Source organism: Bos mutus, chromosome 10 (assembly GCF_027580195.1).
Source record: "Bos mutus isolate GX-2022 chromosome 10, NWIPB_WYAK_1.1, whole genome shotgun sequence".
Taxonomy (NCBI): Eukaryota; Metazoa; Chordata; class Mammalia; order Artiodactyla; family Bovidae; genus Bos; species Bos mutus.
The window spans coordinates 52299340-52317257 of record NC_091626.1 but is presented as its reverse complement, the minus strand read 5'-3'; positions in this window follow the sequence as shown (position 1 = coordinate 52317257).

The window sequence follows — 17918 nt, the reverse complement described above, 5'->3', positions numbered from 1 at the left end:
CTGCTAACTTAAAAACAGCCCAGTCAACACTCTGCTCCTTCAGTAAGCTGATGCTTTTTTATTCTTTTCCCCTTCACTAGAGGATCAGAAGAGGCCATGGTGACCTCCCTCTTTAGGTTGCCATGCAGCAAGCCAATTTAGGAAAGTGTTATTTTGAAGAAGGCACAAAGATGCAGCTACTGGGGTGGGGGGGAAGTACATGTGTGTCTGTATGTGCATTTGTGTCTGTGGGCAAGAATCATTTAAAATAATTTTATTATGGCCACGTTTAAAAGATAAACAAGACTGGTCTAAAAATAATACTGCAGTTTTAATATTAGAATAAGATGGTAATGATGATGGTAATAATGATCATCAACTTTGTGTAAAAGAAGAATAGGTTACATTTTTAAGATTGTAAGAGCCAGCAGGAGAAAATAATCTACAAATTCTCATATTGACCTGACCAGCATGAATTTCACAGCTGGAAAAGTTATCTCCAAAAAAGAAAACTTGTGCAGAGCAGGATTTTCATCATCAGACCAATGTTCATCAAGGCTTTTATCATAAGAAATTGAAGAACATAAAATACCCAACTAGAACTACAATGGTCAAGACTCATAGTTTTTCAAAGTACAACATTAATTCCTTGGGATTTTAGTAGTGGTCAGCCACAGAAGGAAGACAGACAGGATAGTCAGAGAGAAAATAAATTTATGTGTGCTAAGTCGCTTTAGTTGTATCTGACTCTTTGTGATCCCATGGACTGTAGCCTGCCAGGCTCCTCTGCCCATGAGATTCTCCAGGCAAGGCTACTGATCTCCCTCCTAGGGATCTTCTTGACCCAGGGGTCAAACCTGCATCTCTTATGTCTCCTGCATTGACAAGCAGGCTCTTTACCACTAGCACCACCTGGGAAGCCCTAAAATAAATTTGGAAAGTCTTAAATTGATTTTTTTAAAAATATTGTGCATATTATTAATAGAATAATATGTGAAGGTGTCTTGTGATTTTCTAAGAAACAGATCATGTATAGAGCCCTTTAAGGGAGAGCTTCTAGTCATGGCAATTCAGGAAAAGTGTCAAAAATTACATTAGATGAGTGACAAGCTTGAAGAGGCAACGCCATAAGAGTTTGACGACATAGCAAGTATATTCAATTGGATTGAAATGTGTTTCTCTTTCAAGGTGTGAACAGAATTATCATGGCTATCTATGGTGACTTAAAAGAGCATCCAAGGCAGTAGTGCAATGAAGGGTTACTGAGCTGGTTATCGACAACTGGATTTTAATCCCTATGTTACATTTTCTTAATCTAGTTACTGGACTCCTGTGAGAGCTCATTGATTCATGCATTTGTTCAAAGGACACCAAGTGTGTCTGCTGTGCGCTAGGTGCCAGGAATGTAGCAATGGACAAGAGCTATCTAGCTCTTACCCTTGGGGAACTTGTATTCTAATGTGGAAGATGGACAGTCAATAAATACACAGTTTTACCTGATTTACCATGAAGGAAAATAAAGTTAGACAAAGTGTAAAGTGAAGGAGGAAAATTAAGTCTCAGTTACTTTTACCAAAAAAGAGGAGGCTGAACTCCATTAGCAATTTTCAGTTTTTAAACAGTTACATGTAACAAAAACCAAAGCAAATTAATTATTTGGCTTTCCTAAATAAAAGTGTTTTTTTTCACATTTAACAAAAAGGTAGGAGGTAGGCATTATAGGACTGGCAGAGTAGTTTTATGATGTCATTGGCGTCCCGAGTGCCTTCAGTGTTTCTTAGGGTGCAGTTTTTATGCTTATGGCCATGCTGCAAGATAGCTATCTCACATTCACATTCCAGGTATGGGAAAGAAAGAAATGCAAAGGACCACTGAATAGTGTCTATATTAGGAAAACCAGACTTCCTAGAAGTCCCCAGCAGATACCCCTCCCACCTTTAGGGCTGCTGGGAAATGGGTATTTTTCAGATGACTGCCATCCCTGAAAAATATTCAGTTGCCCTGAAACTGGTTCACTTAAGAAGGGAGGATAGAGTAGAAATTTAGGAAGGAATTAGTCTGCTAAATTGCTTGAGGATACAACTGGACATCTACTTCAGCTCCCAATTTATTACTGTAATAATATCCATACTGGTATCCAGTATTAGGAAGAAAATACTAATTCATATACAAGTATCTATAAGTGGTATTTTTGAAAAACAAAATATCCATTAAAGCTCAGAGAAATCTACTAAACTAAACCAGAAGTGCAAAATAGCACCCAACTAAGAGTGAGTACTAAAACTACAAGAAACATTGACACAATTCACTATTAGACCTAGACTTACTGTCACTTAATTGGGTTTGGCACGTATGGGCTATACTATATGGGTAAAGGTATACTGCTCACATTTAAGTAAAAATATCTAACACCAAATGAAACAATGATAGCTACATTCTTCAGTCAACAACTTTTTTATAAGATACTCCTTCTCCAATAAGATATTCAATAAAATTGTTGTTCTTGGGACTGCACAAAAGAGTATCATATTGGCAATTCCAATTAACTTGATGGTGGTAACTAATATGTCATATCTGACATTAGAATATTCAGGTTCATATGTTGCTTTTCTCACTAAAATTTTAATTTGTTTCAGATGTATTTTTAAATAAAAATCAAATAAAATATTTGCAGAGCTCTGAAGAACTTCAAAGAAGTACTAAAAATTGAAAAACACAGCACTAAATAGCCTCAACTTCAACTTCACCCTCAGACTCAGACTTTCTTAATTTTTTGTCTTACTAAAACTCTATCTTTGTTAAGGACTTTAAGATTAAGCAATAGATTGATTAAAAGTCTTAGTTGATGCTTTCAGTGCTCATAAAAGAACAGTGACTTCTCAAACCTTTGAAGAATTTATAATAGATACTACAAAACTGGTAGAAATATTAATGATATAATGAATTCAGAGATGGATTAAGCCGTCTTATCAATAATTCCTAAGAATCACAAAAAACAGTGTTCATTCTTTAGCTATTTGCACACATTCTAATCTCACAGACAGCTGGAAAGTATAAAACTCATCTGCAAAGGATTATACATATTATTAGTTAGAAATGCAGCTTACTTAGGCTGGGATACATTTTAATTATGTTTCTAGAAGAATTCTGAGATATATTTTATGAAAACTATTTTTATTTTGTCAATATATGAGCATTCAGTGATATCAACTGAGATTTAAACAATATCAGATCATACCTGAATCTTCTACATTTATCTATCAAAAGTCAAAAAGCTACTGACCCAATAATTTCATTTCTAGGGAAATACCTTAAAGAAATAATCCTAACAATAATAATAAAAAAAAAAGCTTTATCCATGAAAATGTTCGCTGGGCAATTACACATAATTGAATTTGGAAGCATTATAATTATCAATTTAATAATGTTCAGAGCAGAATGAAAAATAAACATACTAAATAAGAAAGGATTATAAGGCTATAGATGATAATGAACATTTTTAATGCACTCAAGTTTTTAAATAAACTTTCTTTCGTAACAGGTTTATATTTACAAAATTGAGAAGATGGTACATAAAACTCCTACAATGCAATTTGTTTGATGTTTTTATCATGATCAGACTAAAGTTATGGGTTTAGGGGAGGAAAATCAGAGGTAAAGTATCAGTTTCATCACATCATACCAACAGTAAAGACTGTCAAACTGACATATCTGGTGGTACTGACTGTGACCATCTGGCTTGAATAGCATTTAATTATTTTTCTCCACTGTAAAGTTAATTCCTCCTCTTTCAAATAATGTATGCTTTGAAAGAAGTCACTAAGTACAACTGTACTTAAGGAATGGAGAATTAGAGTACCTTCATAAAGGATTTATAAAATTTCTTCATGGAGATTTATCTCCCACCACCCACCACACTTATGATTCAATCATTTCCTTTTGTCAGTATGAACTCAGAGATATTTGCTTTATACTTTGGGTTATAGTCAAATACTGCTTTTTGGGGGGGAGGGGAACTCAAATTTTTGTAGTTTCGTAGGCTTTTTCAGTTGGCACCCGTGTCCTTTGGAATAATCTTAGCTTCTTAGCTTCTCACAGAACTGCTTTCACTCAGTTGTGCCTTTGCCTTTTGTTTAAATAAAGGCACTCTGTGGGTAAAGATGTGGCAAAAGGGAACACTTGTGCTCTGTTGATAGGAATATAAATGGGTACAGCCACTATGGAAAACAGTATGAAAGCTTCTCAAAAAATTAAAAGTAGATCTACCATATGATCCAGAAATTCCAATTCTGGGTATTTAACCAAAGAAAAAAAGCCACTAACTCTAAAAGATATATGCTCTCCAATATTCCTTGCAGCATTATTTATAATAGCAAAATATGGAAACAAGCTAAGTGTCTATAGATAGATAAATGGATAAAGAAGATGTGATATACATATATACAATGTAATATTACTCAGCCATAAAAAAGGAAAAAGTTTTGCCATTTATTATATAGTTGGACGTTGAGGGTATTATGCTAAATGAAATAAGTCTGATAAAAGCGGTTGAAAGTGAAAGTCACTCAGTCATGCCCGACTCTTTGCAATTCCATGGACTGTATATTCTCCAGGCCAGAATACTGGAGTGGGTAGCTGTTCCCTTCTCCAGGATTCATGAAATTCTCCAGGCCAGGATACTGGAGCAGGCAGCCAATCCCTTCACCAGCGGATCTTTCCAACCCAGGGATTGAACCCAGGTCCCCCACATTGCAGACAGATTCTTAATCAGCTGAGCCACCAGGGAAACCCCAAAATACTGGAGTGAGTAGCCTATCCCTTCTCCAGCAGATCTTCCTGACCCAGGAATCAAACCGGGGTCTCTTGCATTGCAGGTGGATTCTTTACCAGCTGAGCCATCAGGGAACCCCAATAAAAGTGGTTGGAAGAGGACAAATAGGTGAAGAGGATCAAAAGTTACAGACTTCCAGTTATAAAATAAGTCATGGGGATGTAATGTACAGCATGGGGAATGCAGTCAATAATATTATATTGACTCTGTGTGATAACTGATAGCAACTATACTTACTGTGGTGATCATTTCACAATGTATACAAATGTCAAATCACTATGTTTCACACAAGAAACAAACAGAATATTTTATGTACTTTAATTAAATATAAATTTTGCTCAACCTTATACAAATCCTATGTATTTAGTTTTTTGGTTGAAGGATCTTCATTTCTGAAAGGTATACAGGGTAAACTAATAAGGAGAAGCTAGTAACTTGCAACACTGTTTGAACCTTTGTAGTTTTGTCACTTATATAAAAGGAATAGAAAAATAGAAAAAGCATAGTGGAAATGTTGGGAGGGGGTGCTGCCTTTCAGTCTTTGAGTTGATGTTAGCCTGTTTAAAAAAAAAAACACAACTTTTAGGCTATACATAAAATTTTTAATCAAAAATTCAATATCCATCTTAATGGAAGATATACTAATGATCAAAACACAGTTGTTATTAACAAATCACTGGTCAACAACAATATAAAACCTTTAACTGCAATATGTTTCATATTGTCTCCTGGGAAATGTCAACTTCGTAAATTAAGAAAGTTATCCCCATATATGAAGTACTTCTAGCATAGGCAAAAATAAACATAGATTTTTACATTGGCCATCAAAGAAGCCAAGATAATGTTGTGCTCTATAATCCTTTTTGAAAAAAACAAATTTACTTGCTATTGCTATGAAATGTCATTTGTAAAAACACAGTAAACCTCTCACAAGCTTTTGCAGATGGTGGTCTAATCTATTTACCAGTGCTCAAAAATAAAGGTCTTAACATTCAGGCTGCTTGTCAATATTACCATGGTTATAAATGAAATACAAAATTAGAAACTTGTAGCTATGCATTTATCTCATAATTTACCTTTTAAATTTAAAAACAAGTAAGTGGTATCATGGAGATAACTGTAAATAAATTTATCCTTATAAATCTCTAATTTGATCATGGACAATTCTTCCAAATCATTTTATATAATTAAGAAACCCATCCTCTATTGGTCAATTCCCCAAACAACGTGCTTGCCTGTAATTCTAATAATTAGGATATTTATGCTGTTCAAAATCTTATTTATTGTTCAAAACTTATCATGGAAGGCCTCCCAAGTCCACATTATCAACTGGAAAAAAACAACAACAACAGACATTTGAAAGAGGGAAGGAATTTGTGTATTGATAGATGCTATGAGATAACAATTCCAGCAAAAGAAGACTGGCATTCCCACCCAAGTCCTAAATCTTCTCACGGAAGTGAGAGTAAAGTCCTCAGTCATGTGTGACTCTTTGCAACCCCATTGACTGTAGCCTGCCAGGCTCCTCCATCTATGGGATTTTCCAGGCAAGAATATTGGAGTGGGTTGCCATGTCCTTCTCCAGGGGATCTTCCAGACCCAGGGATTGAACCTGAGTCTCCCACACTGCAGGCAGACTCTTTACTGTCTGAGCCACCAAGGAAGGCCCTAAATCTTATCATAATAGCTACCAATTGAAACTAACTTCAACTCAACTTAATTAAATAAATATTAATTGAGCACCTGCTTCTGTGTGGAGAACTTGTTTGGATTTTTGCCCTCAGTGGAAGAGTGCCTGACATGTTCATGTTATGACAAGAAGGCTGAGTGGCTGAAATCGAATGAAAAAGGAGAACTCAGAGAGGGCCGTAGGGGGAGGAAACATGTCATTTTAAGGCCTCTGGCTTTCACTCTGCAGGAAATGCAGAGCCATTTTAAGGTTTTGAGCAAAAGAGTAACATGCTCTAACTCATGTTTTAAAATCATTACTTTGACTATATTTTGAGAATAAAAAATAAGTGAACAAGAATACTAACAAGGAGATTTTTTTGAGGCCACTGCAGTGTTCTTTCCTGAAGAATCCCAGGGATGGGGGAGCCTGGTGAGCTGCCATCTATGGGGTCGCACAGAGGCAGACACGACTGAAGCAACTTAGCAGCAGCAGCAGCAGTAATGAGAGAAGAAATAATGGTAGACAGAGCCAGGATGGGAGAAGTAGAAGTGAAGGTTGAGTCAAAGGGGAATTTCTGATTGATAGGATGTGGAAAGTGAACAAAAGAGGATCCAGTAATGACTGTGATAGTGAGCCTGGCCAGCTGGAAAAATGAAGTTGCCATTAGTTGAGATAAGGAAGGTTTGGGGGAGTAGATCAGTGACTCAGGTTTAAACACATGAAGCTTAAGATTGGAAAAATAGATTGAATGTCAAACTGCATAGGCACAAAACCCAATATCTGTATATTTTTCCCCAAACAAATCTCCATTTTAGGCAAAAGGGGAAAAAAAACAACTGAATGACAACAAATCCATTCCTTCTGTCTATCCTGAAAAATTTTTAAATGAACAAAAATAAAATAAAGGTCACTGATTTTGAAGCTCTTCAGAAAAGGAAAATGTTTCTATTCACATAATATCCCATATGCTTTTAAAATTGTGAGGACAAATTAACTTCATCACAATACAGACAGCTTATTTGGAAAAAAATCAAAAGGAAAAAATATAGAATATTCAGGTACAGTGGTTTGAATGCTCACAAATGAGATTCTCTACTATAAAAAAACTTCTTGGAATCTGGAAAATTAATAGTTGCTATCTCAGTGTCCAAAAGTTATGCAAAAGCCTATAAAACATTGAAAAAAGAAATATGAGTAATAACATAAGTTGAATTACATGAAATCGTCAATATTTTCAACTTTTGTCAATTTTTAAACAGCAAAAATGGCAAGAGAATATGGTTCAATCTAATATATTATGAAATTGAAAAGAAACAATCACACATTAGACAAACAACAGGCTTTGGTCATCACTTTTTGAACAGTAAATATTGACTTTTCCATTGCTATCACAGTGGTGCCAATCAGCTCAAGAATTCTTTTCAGCCAATGTTTCTTAAATAGCCACTGTCTACAACATCCCTGAGAGATGCTGCTGGATAAACAAAGTTGAGGGAGTAGAGTGTTTGAAAAACTTATAATAAAGATGAATAGGGTTAACTGCCAGGGTGATCGCACCTGGAGTTAAGATAAGTGGGATTCCAAGCAGGAAGTTCAAAAATCCAACGGGTACTTCAAGAATGTTTTCACGCAGGAAGGGACATTGAACTGGAGGTGGAGATGTACTGTAATGGTGCCAGTGAGACTTAAAGAAATCTGAGGGACAGTGATCCTGAGCTTTAAAACTGTATTTAAGGGTCATTTAGGAGAGAAAGAAGAGGGGCCTTATGAAAGAAGAGCTTCTAGGATGTGTCTTGGCCTAAAATGTTCACGGAACCAACTAAGAGTGACTAATCCAACTAGGCTGAGAGATGTTTACTTAGCCACGCTGAAGACTTTCCACCGCTTTGTTTGTTTCATCTTCGTCATTTATGACTGTGCCTTTGGAATCACCGTGGGACCTAGAAGGCAAGAATCAATAATTCTATTCCACTGCTTTTGCACCAATACAGGAGGATAATAGCATATAATACACAATAAAGCTAAATAAGTTAATAAGTATCTCATTAAAACTCCCTTGTAGCTCAGTTGGTAAAGAATCTGCCTGCAGTGCAGGAGACCTGGGTTCAATCCCTGGGTTGGGAAGATCCCCTGGAGAAGGAAATGGCAACCCACTTCAGTATCCTTGCCTGGAAAATCTCATGGACAGAGGAGCCTGGTGGGCTGCAGTCCATGGGGTCGCAAAGAGTGGGGCATGACTAAGTGACTAACACTTACTTACGTCAAAACTCAGAAAAGTAAAATCTTATAATGGGTTTCTTTGAGCAAGGAATGGTACATTACCCAACTACTACTGACTTTCTTTTTACTTGATGTGCTGCCTTTAGTGTAGTATTTTAATGAGCATAAAGTATATGAATAAATCTGTTCATAATTCATGTGCAACTTCAATCATCCAACCCTACTTTTTGTTATATCTTATCAAATTTCTTAAATGCAAAATGGAGATTTTTAGAATTCTAAACCTCATGCCTAAGACATGAATACATTTGAAATAATTTATAAAATATAAAACCTAATAGATAAGTATATTACTCTTCTCTTTTGGAAGCCTTAAATTATATAAGTATATAAAGATGTAATACATACATTTTCTTATCAAGATTTTTATTAATATAGAAAAAGCTTTTTTTTTAAATTATTTTTTGGATATTGAGAAAAATGCAAAAAGTCCTTCAGAAGGAGAGAAGGATGAATAAAAGTACTCTAGGCTCTTCTTTCTATAAAGCTTTCTCCTTAGTGAGGTTGTATTCCTAGAATGGAAACATAGCAAGCATCACAGGTTTACACATGGTTGCACAAAACAACAGAGAAGGCAATGGCACCCCACTCCAGTACTCTTGCCTGGAAAATCCTATGGATGGAGGAGCCTGGCGGGCTGCAGTCCATGGGGTCACTAAGAGTCGGACACAACTGAGCAGCTTCACTTTCACTTTTCACTTTCATGCATTGGAGAAGGAAATGGCAACCCACTCCAGTGTTCTTGCCTGGAGAATCTCAGGGACAGGAGAGCCTGGTGGGCTGCCGTCTATGGGGTCGCACAGAGTCGGACACGACTGAAGTGACTTAGCAGTAGCAGTAGCAACACAAAACAAACATTTGTTGAGTTGAATATGGTCTAGTGAAATTGGTAACAAGTTCGAACAAACCTCAGTCAGGGGATCAGGAGAAAGTCTGGGGCAGAAGCTTCTGCCTGGTCAGCAAAGAGAACTAGTGGGTGACTGAGAAGCAAATAAGAGGACTGTAGAGAGAATAGGATGTCCATGAAGAGGAAATAGAGGAGGATCCACACTGATAAAACTGAGAGAAATGGCAACCTATCCCTGCCTCACTCTGTTGGACAGAGGGGGTACCTTGTGGCTGATGAGGGCACTGCTGAAATTTTATGCAGAGTAAAGAAATTTGTTCCTTAAGGTTCAACTCTTTTAACCAGTTTGAGAGACATATTGAATCATGTAATATTTTAAGTTTAATGTTCTTGTTTTTCAGAAAAAGAAATTCAAGTTTACTGAAATGACCTGAATTACTAAAAAAAAAAAAAAAAGTAATTTATCATCAGCTTCTTAGAAAAGAATATCTTTAAAAGAAGACTGAATGCATCCTGGCAGTTTGGGCTTAAGGTATTGGGTTGGGCTGGCTACAGGAGATAAAAGCAGGAGAGCATAGGGATGGGAAGAGAGAAAGAGGCTGCAAGAGAATAATGATTTGAATGAAATTCTCCTTCAAGTCAGGTTTGGAGCTATCAATTCAGAGAAAGAAGAATTAGTTAGCTACTCTAGTCAGCTGGATTATTTTTTCCCTTGGGACTTAACACATATACAAAATCATTATGTAGAAGAATACACTGACTCTGTGCCAAAGGAAACAGTGTCAGCCTCCCCAGCTACCAGGGGCACACTGCAACAGGAGCATCATCACCGATGCCCAGCCACTGTGGAGGCAAGGAGATGAGGGAAACGACAGGAAGCTACAGGCTCCTCACGTAATCTCTGTGTAGCAATGTAAATCACACTCTGTGTTAAATGGAGATAAAATTTTCAAGGCTTAGGGAAGATTCTTATTAGAATTTCTGAAACCAGGGTCTGAAATTCTGAAACCAAGTACTGTCTAAGCCTTGTAGGATGAGAGTAATGATGGGTGAATTGACGGAGGATTGGACCCCAGGACCTTGGAGTATTCAGAGGTAGCCTGGTAATACATAGAGAGCCAGTCTCACCTAGAGTCAAACATCAGCCATACCCATTAATTGTGTGCTCTTGAATAAGTGATTTAACCTCTCTCTAACATGACCATAAAATCCCATACTTCATACAATTATTATGAGAGTCAGTTGAGGTAATGTGTGTGAAGAATGAACTGTAGCACATTTTTCTGCACATAATAAACACTCAATGACTATTTTTCCCTCCTTCTCCATTCTGGCAGTGAAGAATCCTGCCAGAAAAATATATAATGTTAAGACTGTCCCACAAGAGCCTTCTAAGTATGTTTATATCTAAGCAGCTGCCAACAAGGCAGAGCAAAGTAAGCAGATGCAACTTGCTTTAGCTAACTAGACAGCAGCTGTCCTTCAGCAGCTATTGGAACAAAGGCTACCACTGACCTCTCCTGACCATGAGAGTGACTGTGAAATGATTTGAAAGGGAATTTACTTGTTCCTTGAGCTGCAGAAGTAGGAGTAGGGAAGACTACAGACATATTTAACAGTGTTACATCAAACATTCACTGGTGTTACACCAATCAGCTCAGGGCATTCTATGATCTTGCCATTTGGAGAGTCTGTTTTCAGCTGGAGTTTCAATCAGAAAGTTAGTGTTTCAGCCAGACAGAGTAACTGTTTCAGCCAATAGCATGACATTTAACTGTCCCCATTCCCACATCCAGAACGCATAATAGGGCATAATATTGAAACAATGCCCTAAGGGCATAAAGCAGGGTAGTCCTAGTATTGGAAAAGCCCAAAGAGGGAAGCCTCACATGTTAACACATAATTAAGTGTATTTTACAGAGCAGATTAATGGGAATGAGAGTGCTCTAAGTAGACTAATTTGCAATGATTTGACACTAAAATCTGAGCTGTAAGCAGTTCAGACTGGGACTGAGGGGTGTCGTGGAAAGAGAATGGCATTTGGACCTTCCTGGGTTTTAATCTTGACTTACACTCACCAGCATGAGATGATGTGGACAAGAGTTAACCTCTCTGAGCACTGATTTCCTCAACAGCAAGGTGGTAAAATACCCATCTTAAAGAGCTGCCGTGTGGAGTACATGAGGTTGTTTTTAGCAAGTGCAAAGTACTGCCTGGCAAGAAGTCATAACTGGATAAATTATGGTGTGGTAGAGCATGACCACAGCAGGTAAAGGCCAGCAGGTGGAGCGGGAGTTCCAAGGTCATCAGCAAACAGAACCTCTGGAGGTACATCTGAATCAAAACCATCCAGAGAATGCCAGGACTCGAGGTGGGGAAATCCCACTCAGTACAAACAAACAGCAGGACTGAAGCTAAAACAATAACGTGATCAAGATCAGGGGCCAATGGAGGAAATGGAATGGAAACAAACCAAAGATGAAGTAAAAAGGATCCAGGAAAATTACTGAGAGAATGGCTGAATGGAGAGTAAGTCTTCTTAGATCACAGTTCTGACACTAGCTGATCATGACCTTGACAGGTCCCTTCATCTCCCTGCACCTCAGCTTCCAATTTGGAAAATGACAGGATTATACAGTTGATTTGGACCATTGCTTCCAGCCTTAAGCACTGTGTGAAGCTCTTTTACTGACAGTGATGATGGCCTCAGTTGGTCTCGTGGCTCCTAGCCCCTATGTACTCAAGACCTGAAGCATTTCCCCTGACCTCTGAGTCAAGGCAACTTGGAAAACTGGAAACAAGAGAGAGAAAATGGAAGAAGTCTATCCTCAGATTTTCTCTAGGATTTTTTTTGTTGTTGTTCAGAATTATTTATCAATAATTATATCAATATCAATACCTTGAAATATTTTATATATTTATTCCAAATATTACAATGCTTTATGGAAGTCTGAGGCTTTCAAAGTCAAAAACAAAACCTATCTGGAAAGAAAATAAAATTACTCTTCAGGTTTATGTACTTCTTAAAAGTAAAATTCTGCCTCTGAGATTTCTGCAACAGCCAAAACCAAATATATCTTCTTTGACAAAAAAAAAGTTTTGTGTTATGACTTAAAAAAAAAATCTTGTCATAAAAATCTAATCTTGGGAAAACACATACTCTGTCTGCATAAAGTAGCAACAATGGGACCAGCATCTATCATTCCTGTCATTTGTGCATTTCCCTGCTTTAGCAACAACTCCGTGAGAGGACATGCAATAGACCCGAATCGGTATTTTACTCTTTCCTTTGGGATAAGAAAATTAAAGTGACTCTTGAATCTGATGCAACGAAGACAGCTATCTTTTGCTTGTGACTCCATCCAAAACCCTGAGAAATGTGCTCTGTTTGTTCAGTCCTTGAACCATCTCCACCTCGTAGGCTTGTTTTTGGCCTTTCTTTTCCTTCAAAGCTGACCTGTGCTGTTTTTTGGTGTGTGTAATGTGGACCATTTTTTTAAGCCTTTATTAAATGTGTTATAATATTGCATCTGTTTTATGTTTTGGTTCCTTGGGCACCAAGCATGTGGAATCTTAATTCCCTGACCAGGGATTGAACCCATACCCCCTGAATTGGAAGGTAAAGTCTTAACCACTGGACCACCAAGGAAGTCCCTGTGCTGACTTTTGAATCAAGACTTCAAAAGGTTGCTGACTAGATAACAGAAAGATAATTAGTGTTAAAGTAATCACAGAGGTTAGGGGCTAGGTATAGAATTCTTCTGGATATATTCATATTTTAACAAGATCCTTTATAATTTTAGTGAAAAATCCATTCTAATTATTATTATTACGTAGAAATAATCCACTTATTGGAAGCCATGGAAAGATTTTTGAGAACATAAGCCCTCTACATACTCCCCAAATGAATAAATGCATTGTTCAGGAATTTGATTGCAAGTGACAAATCAACTTTCAAATCTCACAATTTCCATAGCAAGAGAAAAATGACAAAGAGGCTTCCTAATCAGGTGGTTAAAAGCTCTGATTGTTAGTTTATGTCAGATGGATAATTAAACTGTGTGGATAATTAAACTGTGACCTGGGAAGGGGATCTAGAGGTTGACAGCCCCTACATATTCTCTAAAGGATATTCTTTACACTATTTCTCATTCATGTTCATCTGGTTTGAAGTGGCCGAAAGTGGCTGAGCAAAACTTTTTAACAATTATATGAATTTGATTTCAAATGTCTTCAAATCAGAAGTTATGGTCCCAATACAAGGCAAAGCTTTCTAACTTTAAGATAATTAAAATGATTATTTTTGCAATGGGGTAGGATACTTTTCCACAGATTTAAACACAATTTCAACCCTAGCATTGCCTAACCATGGAAATTTGAGTAAGCAGATATCTCTTCAATCAACATGCAATTCATGGCAACTTTGAGACTCTAGAAGAACTTAGACATTTAAATAAGTTTCATTTCTTCTTCATAGAGCAAAGCAAATGGAAAAAATAGATTTAAATCCCCCCCTCCCCCAACACACACACACAACTTCTCCAACTGACTTAGGAGTCAATTCTGCCTGTAATGGATGGGTTTCTTCCTTGCTATAGCCCAGACACTACTGAAACTTGACTCAAGTTGTGATGCATTTGGCAAGGCCAACATTACTTGGGGTGATACAGAAGGATTGATTCTTTTCTATTCCACCTCCGAATCAGTCCCAAGCTCCTTTTCTCTCTTGATGTGTTTCTTTATTGCCTTCCAAACTAAGACACTTACTTACAGCCTCCTTCTTTTATTCATGAACATTAAAACCAAGCCATTGTTATCCTAAAACTCCCTTGAATGTTCTCTAAAAGAGAGTGAGAAGCAATTGTGTTGGGACCTGCATGTTATTTTATGTATTATCTACTGCAATGTCTTAAGCAGAACCACTCTCTCTCAAGCCCCTCTTTTGAGATAATTTCCATAAAGAAAGGATAACAGTGCAGTTTGCTTTTAAAAAGAGGAAAAAGAGGCCCTGGTTAATTCCTGTTAGAAATCTCATTTCAAGAGAACACTGGGTTATTCTGATCATAGGTCAGGATTTGGTCCCAGGAGAGCCCTCCACTGACCTCACAAAAGCTTCTTGAAGCTCAAGTTCTTTCACGCTGTCATGGAAATGCTGACCCATGGTCCTACTCTAAGGCCCTGCACACAACCCTCTCTGAAAACCAAGTGTGCAGTTCAAACATTACAGGGCTAGTCCTTCCGCTCTGCAGAAAATAACTGTAAAGCTGCTGCAACACAAATTAACCTTTTTGAAATTTAAGTAATTAGTCAATAAAGTTTCTTCTGGATGAATATTAATTTGCCATCTAGTTTTTTTCAACTTTTATAATTCATCCAGCTTTTTCAGCCAGATTTCTAATTCTCAGATCCAAATAAAAATTATTGCTCATCTAGGGCTCGCATTATGCCTTTGCAGACCCTTTCTGTTCTTGGTTTTGTGCCTGGTCCTCTCCTTGGGTGACTATGCCCAAAACTGAAAAAGATAAGCAAGAAAGAAATGTGCATAAGACAGAATACTGAAAAATCACTCAGAGGGGCTGAATTTTGACCACAGCCTCATCTCTTTCTAGCCATTTAATACTGCAGGATCACCATCCCCTATTTGTAAAATGGGAATAGTATTTGCCTATTTTAATTTAGTAGAGGAATTGCATGGTTTAAACAAGAATACCAGTCATCCTCGATAAAATGTGTTGCCTGAAAACAGATAAAAATAACACATATACATGCACATACATGCTTTGTATAATTAATTTATTTAAAAATTTTAGTATACCTTATATTTTATATTTGATTCTGGATTTACTTTCCAAAAAGTCACAGAAAGGCACAAGCATAAAGTTCATCATTTACTGACAGAAGCTATAAATAACTATTAACATAAATGCTATAGCTAAAGTAATTGGATGAAAATTTATTTATTAGAATCATAAAGGAATATTTTTCTTGCTAAAATTCTTTTCTTTTACTTTTCAATATGCTTTTCTTAGCAAGGCAATCAAAATACATAAGGCATGTCATCTTTACAAAGAGAGTTTGGAGGCAACTCTTTTTTCCTGGGGAAGCATGGCCAGATTTGATTTAATTGTTGAAAAGCAAAAAATAGCTTTGAAATGAAAGTCATACCTGAAACTATCACAACATTGTTAATCGACTATACCCCAATACAAAATAAAAGTTTAAAAAAAAATGTAAGTCAAAGACCTCTTAACATAATACATTTTCTAGAGGTCCTCACTTTTCCAGATATCACACAATATGAAAAGGTGCATTCACTGCTCTAGAGGTTCATTTGTTTGCTGGTTCTGAAACTGCATAACTCAAATTAAATGGACTTGAATCCATGTCTTTTAACTGAAATCATATCCCTGGTCTCAGAACTTAATGAAGCTCAGGTTTTTTATTTCTCATTACAGAAAGAATTTAGTGAGAAAAAAGTGATAGGTAAGAAGTGGATTTTTTGAGAGAGATACACATTTTATAGATAGAATGTGGTGTCTCTAAAAGCGAGAACAGCCCTAGGAGAAAAACTCCACAGACAGATGTGGACCATTTCAGCAGGTGAGAGGCCTGAAATGTGGGGTGGTTAGTTTTCATGGGCTAGGTAATTTCACAGGCTAAAGAGTGGGAGGATTATGCCAACTATTTTGGGGAAGGGGTGGACACTTCCAGGAACTGGACCACCACTCACATTTTGGCCTTTTATGTTTGGCCTCAGAACTGTCACAGTGCCTATGAGTGTCATTTAGCTCATGCATTACAGTGAGCATATAATTAGGCTCAAGGTCAACTGGAAAGTCAAGTCTTCTACCGTCTTGAACCTAACTGATTCTGCTGCTGCTTCTGCTGCTAAGTCGTTTCAGTCGTGTCCGACTCTGTGTGACCCCATAGACGGCAGCCCACCAGGCTTCCCTGTCCCTGGGATTCTCCAGGCAAGAACACTGGAGCGGGTTGCCATTTCCTTCTCCAATGCAGGAAAGTGAAAAGTGAAAGGGAAGTTGCTCAGTTGTGTCTGACTCTTAGTGACCCCACGGACTGCAGCCTAGCAGGCTCCTCCATCTGTGGGAGTTTCCAGGCAAGAGTACTGGAGTGGGTTGCCAGTGCCTTCTCCGTAATTGATTCTAACCAATTTTTATCATATCTTCAATAGCTATGTCATACTTTAAAAGGTTATGCCCTGCCCCTTTCTCTCCTGTTTCAATTGCATGAACAAGATACTAAGTAGTTCTTTAGTAATGCAAAGGGACACTTACACAAATCTCTTTTTTCCTTAAGTGAGTTCAGAACTAAACTGGATTGAAAATATCTTGATATGGCAGCTAGAGCTTTCATTTCCTTTTTTTAGAACAGCTTTTAAATATTCTTTACTTTTATTTATTTATTTATTTTATTTTTTTAAACAAAAGCTTTTTTAAATTTTTTAAAATATAAATTTATTTATTTTAATTGGAGGTTAATTACTTTACAATATTGTATTGGTTTTGCCATACATCAACATGAATCTGCCACAGGTATACACATGTTCCCCATCCCAAACCCCCGCCCTCCTCCATCCCCATAATTGTAGTTGATTTACAATATTTTTAAAAAACAACTCATACAATCAATGTAAAAAACAAACAACCCTATTAAAAATGGGCAGAAGACCTGAATAGATATTTTCCAAAGAAGACATGTAAATGGCCAATAGACACATAAGCTCAATATCACTAATTATTAGAGAAGTGCTAATCAAAACTACAGTGAGGTATCAGTGAATAACTGTCAGAATGGCTAATATCAAAAAGCCTAAAAATACCTAATGGTGAGAATGTGGAGAAAAGGAAACCCTCTTTCCTGCATTATTGGTTTTAATATAAACTGGTACAGTCACTACTAGAGAACAATATGGAGGTTTCTCAAAAAACTAAAAATAGAACTACCATATGATCTACCCATTCCACTCCTGGGCATGAATCTAAAAGAAATTAAAATACTAACTCAAAAAGAGACATGCACACCAACATTCATAGCAGCATTATTTACAACTGCCAAGAAATGAAAGCAACCCAAGTGTCCATCAACAGATGAATGGAGAGAGAAGATTTGGCATATATACATACTTCCCAGGCGGCACTCAGTAGTAAAGAACCTACCTACATATGCAGGAGATATATGAGACATGGGTTCAATCCCTGGGTCAGGAAGATTCCCTGGAGAAAGAAATGGCAACCCACTGCAGTATTCTTGCCTGGAGAATCCCATGGACAGGAGTCTGGCTGGCTACAGCC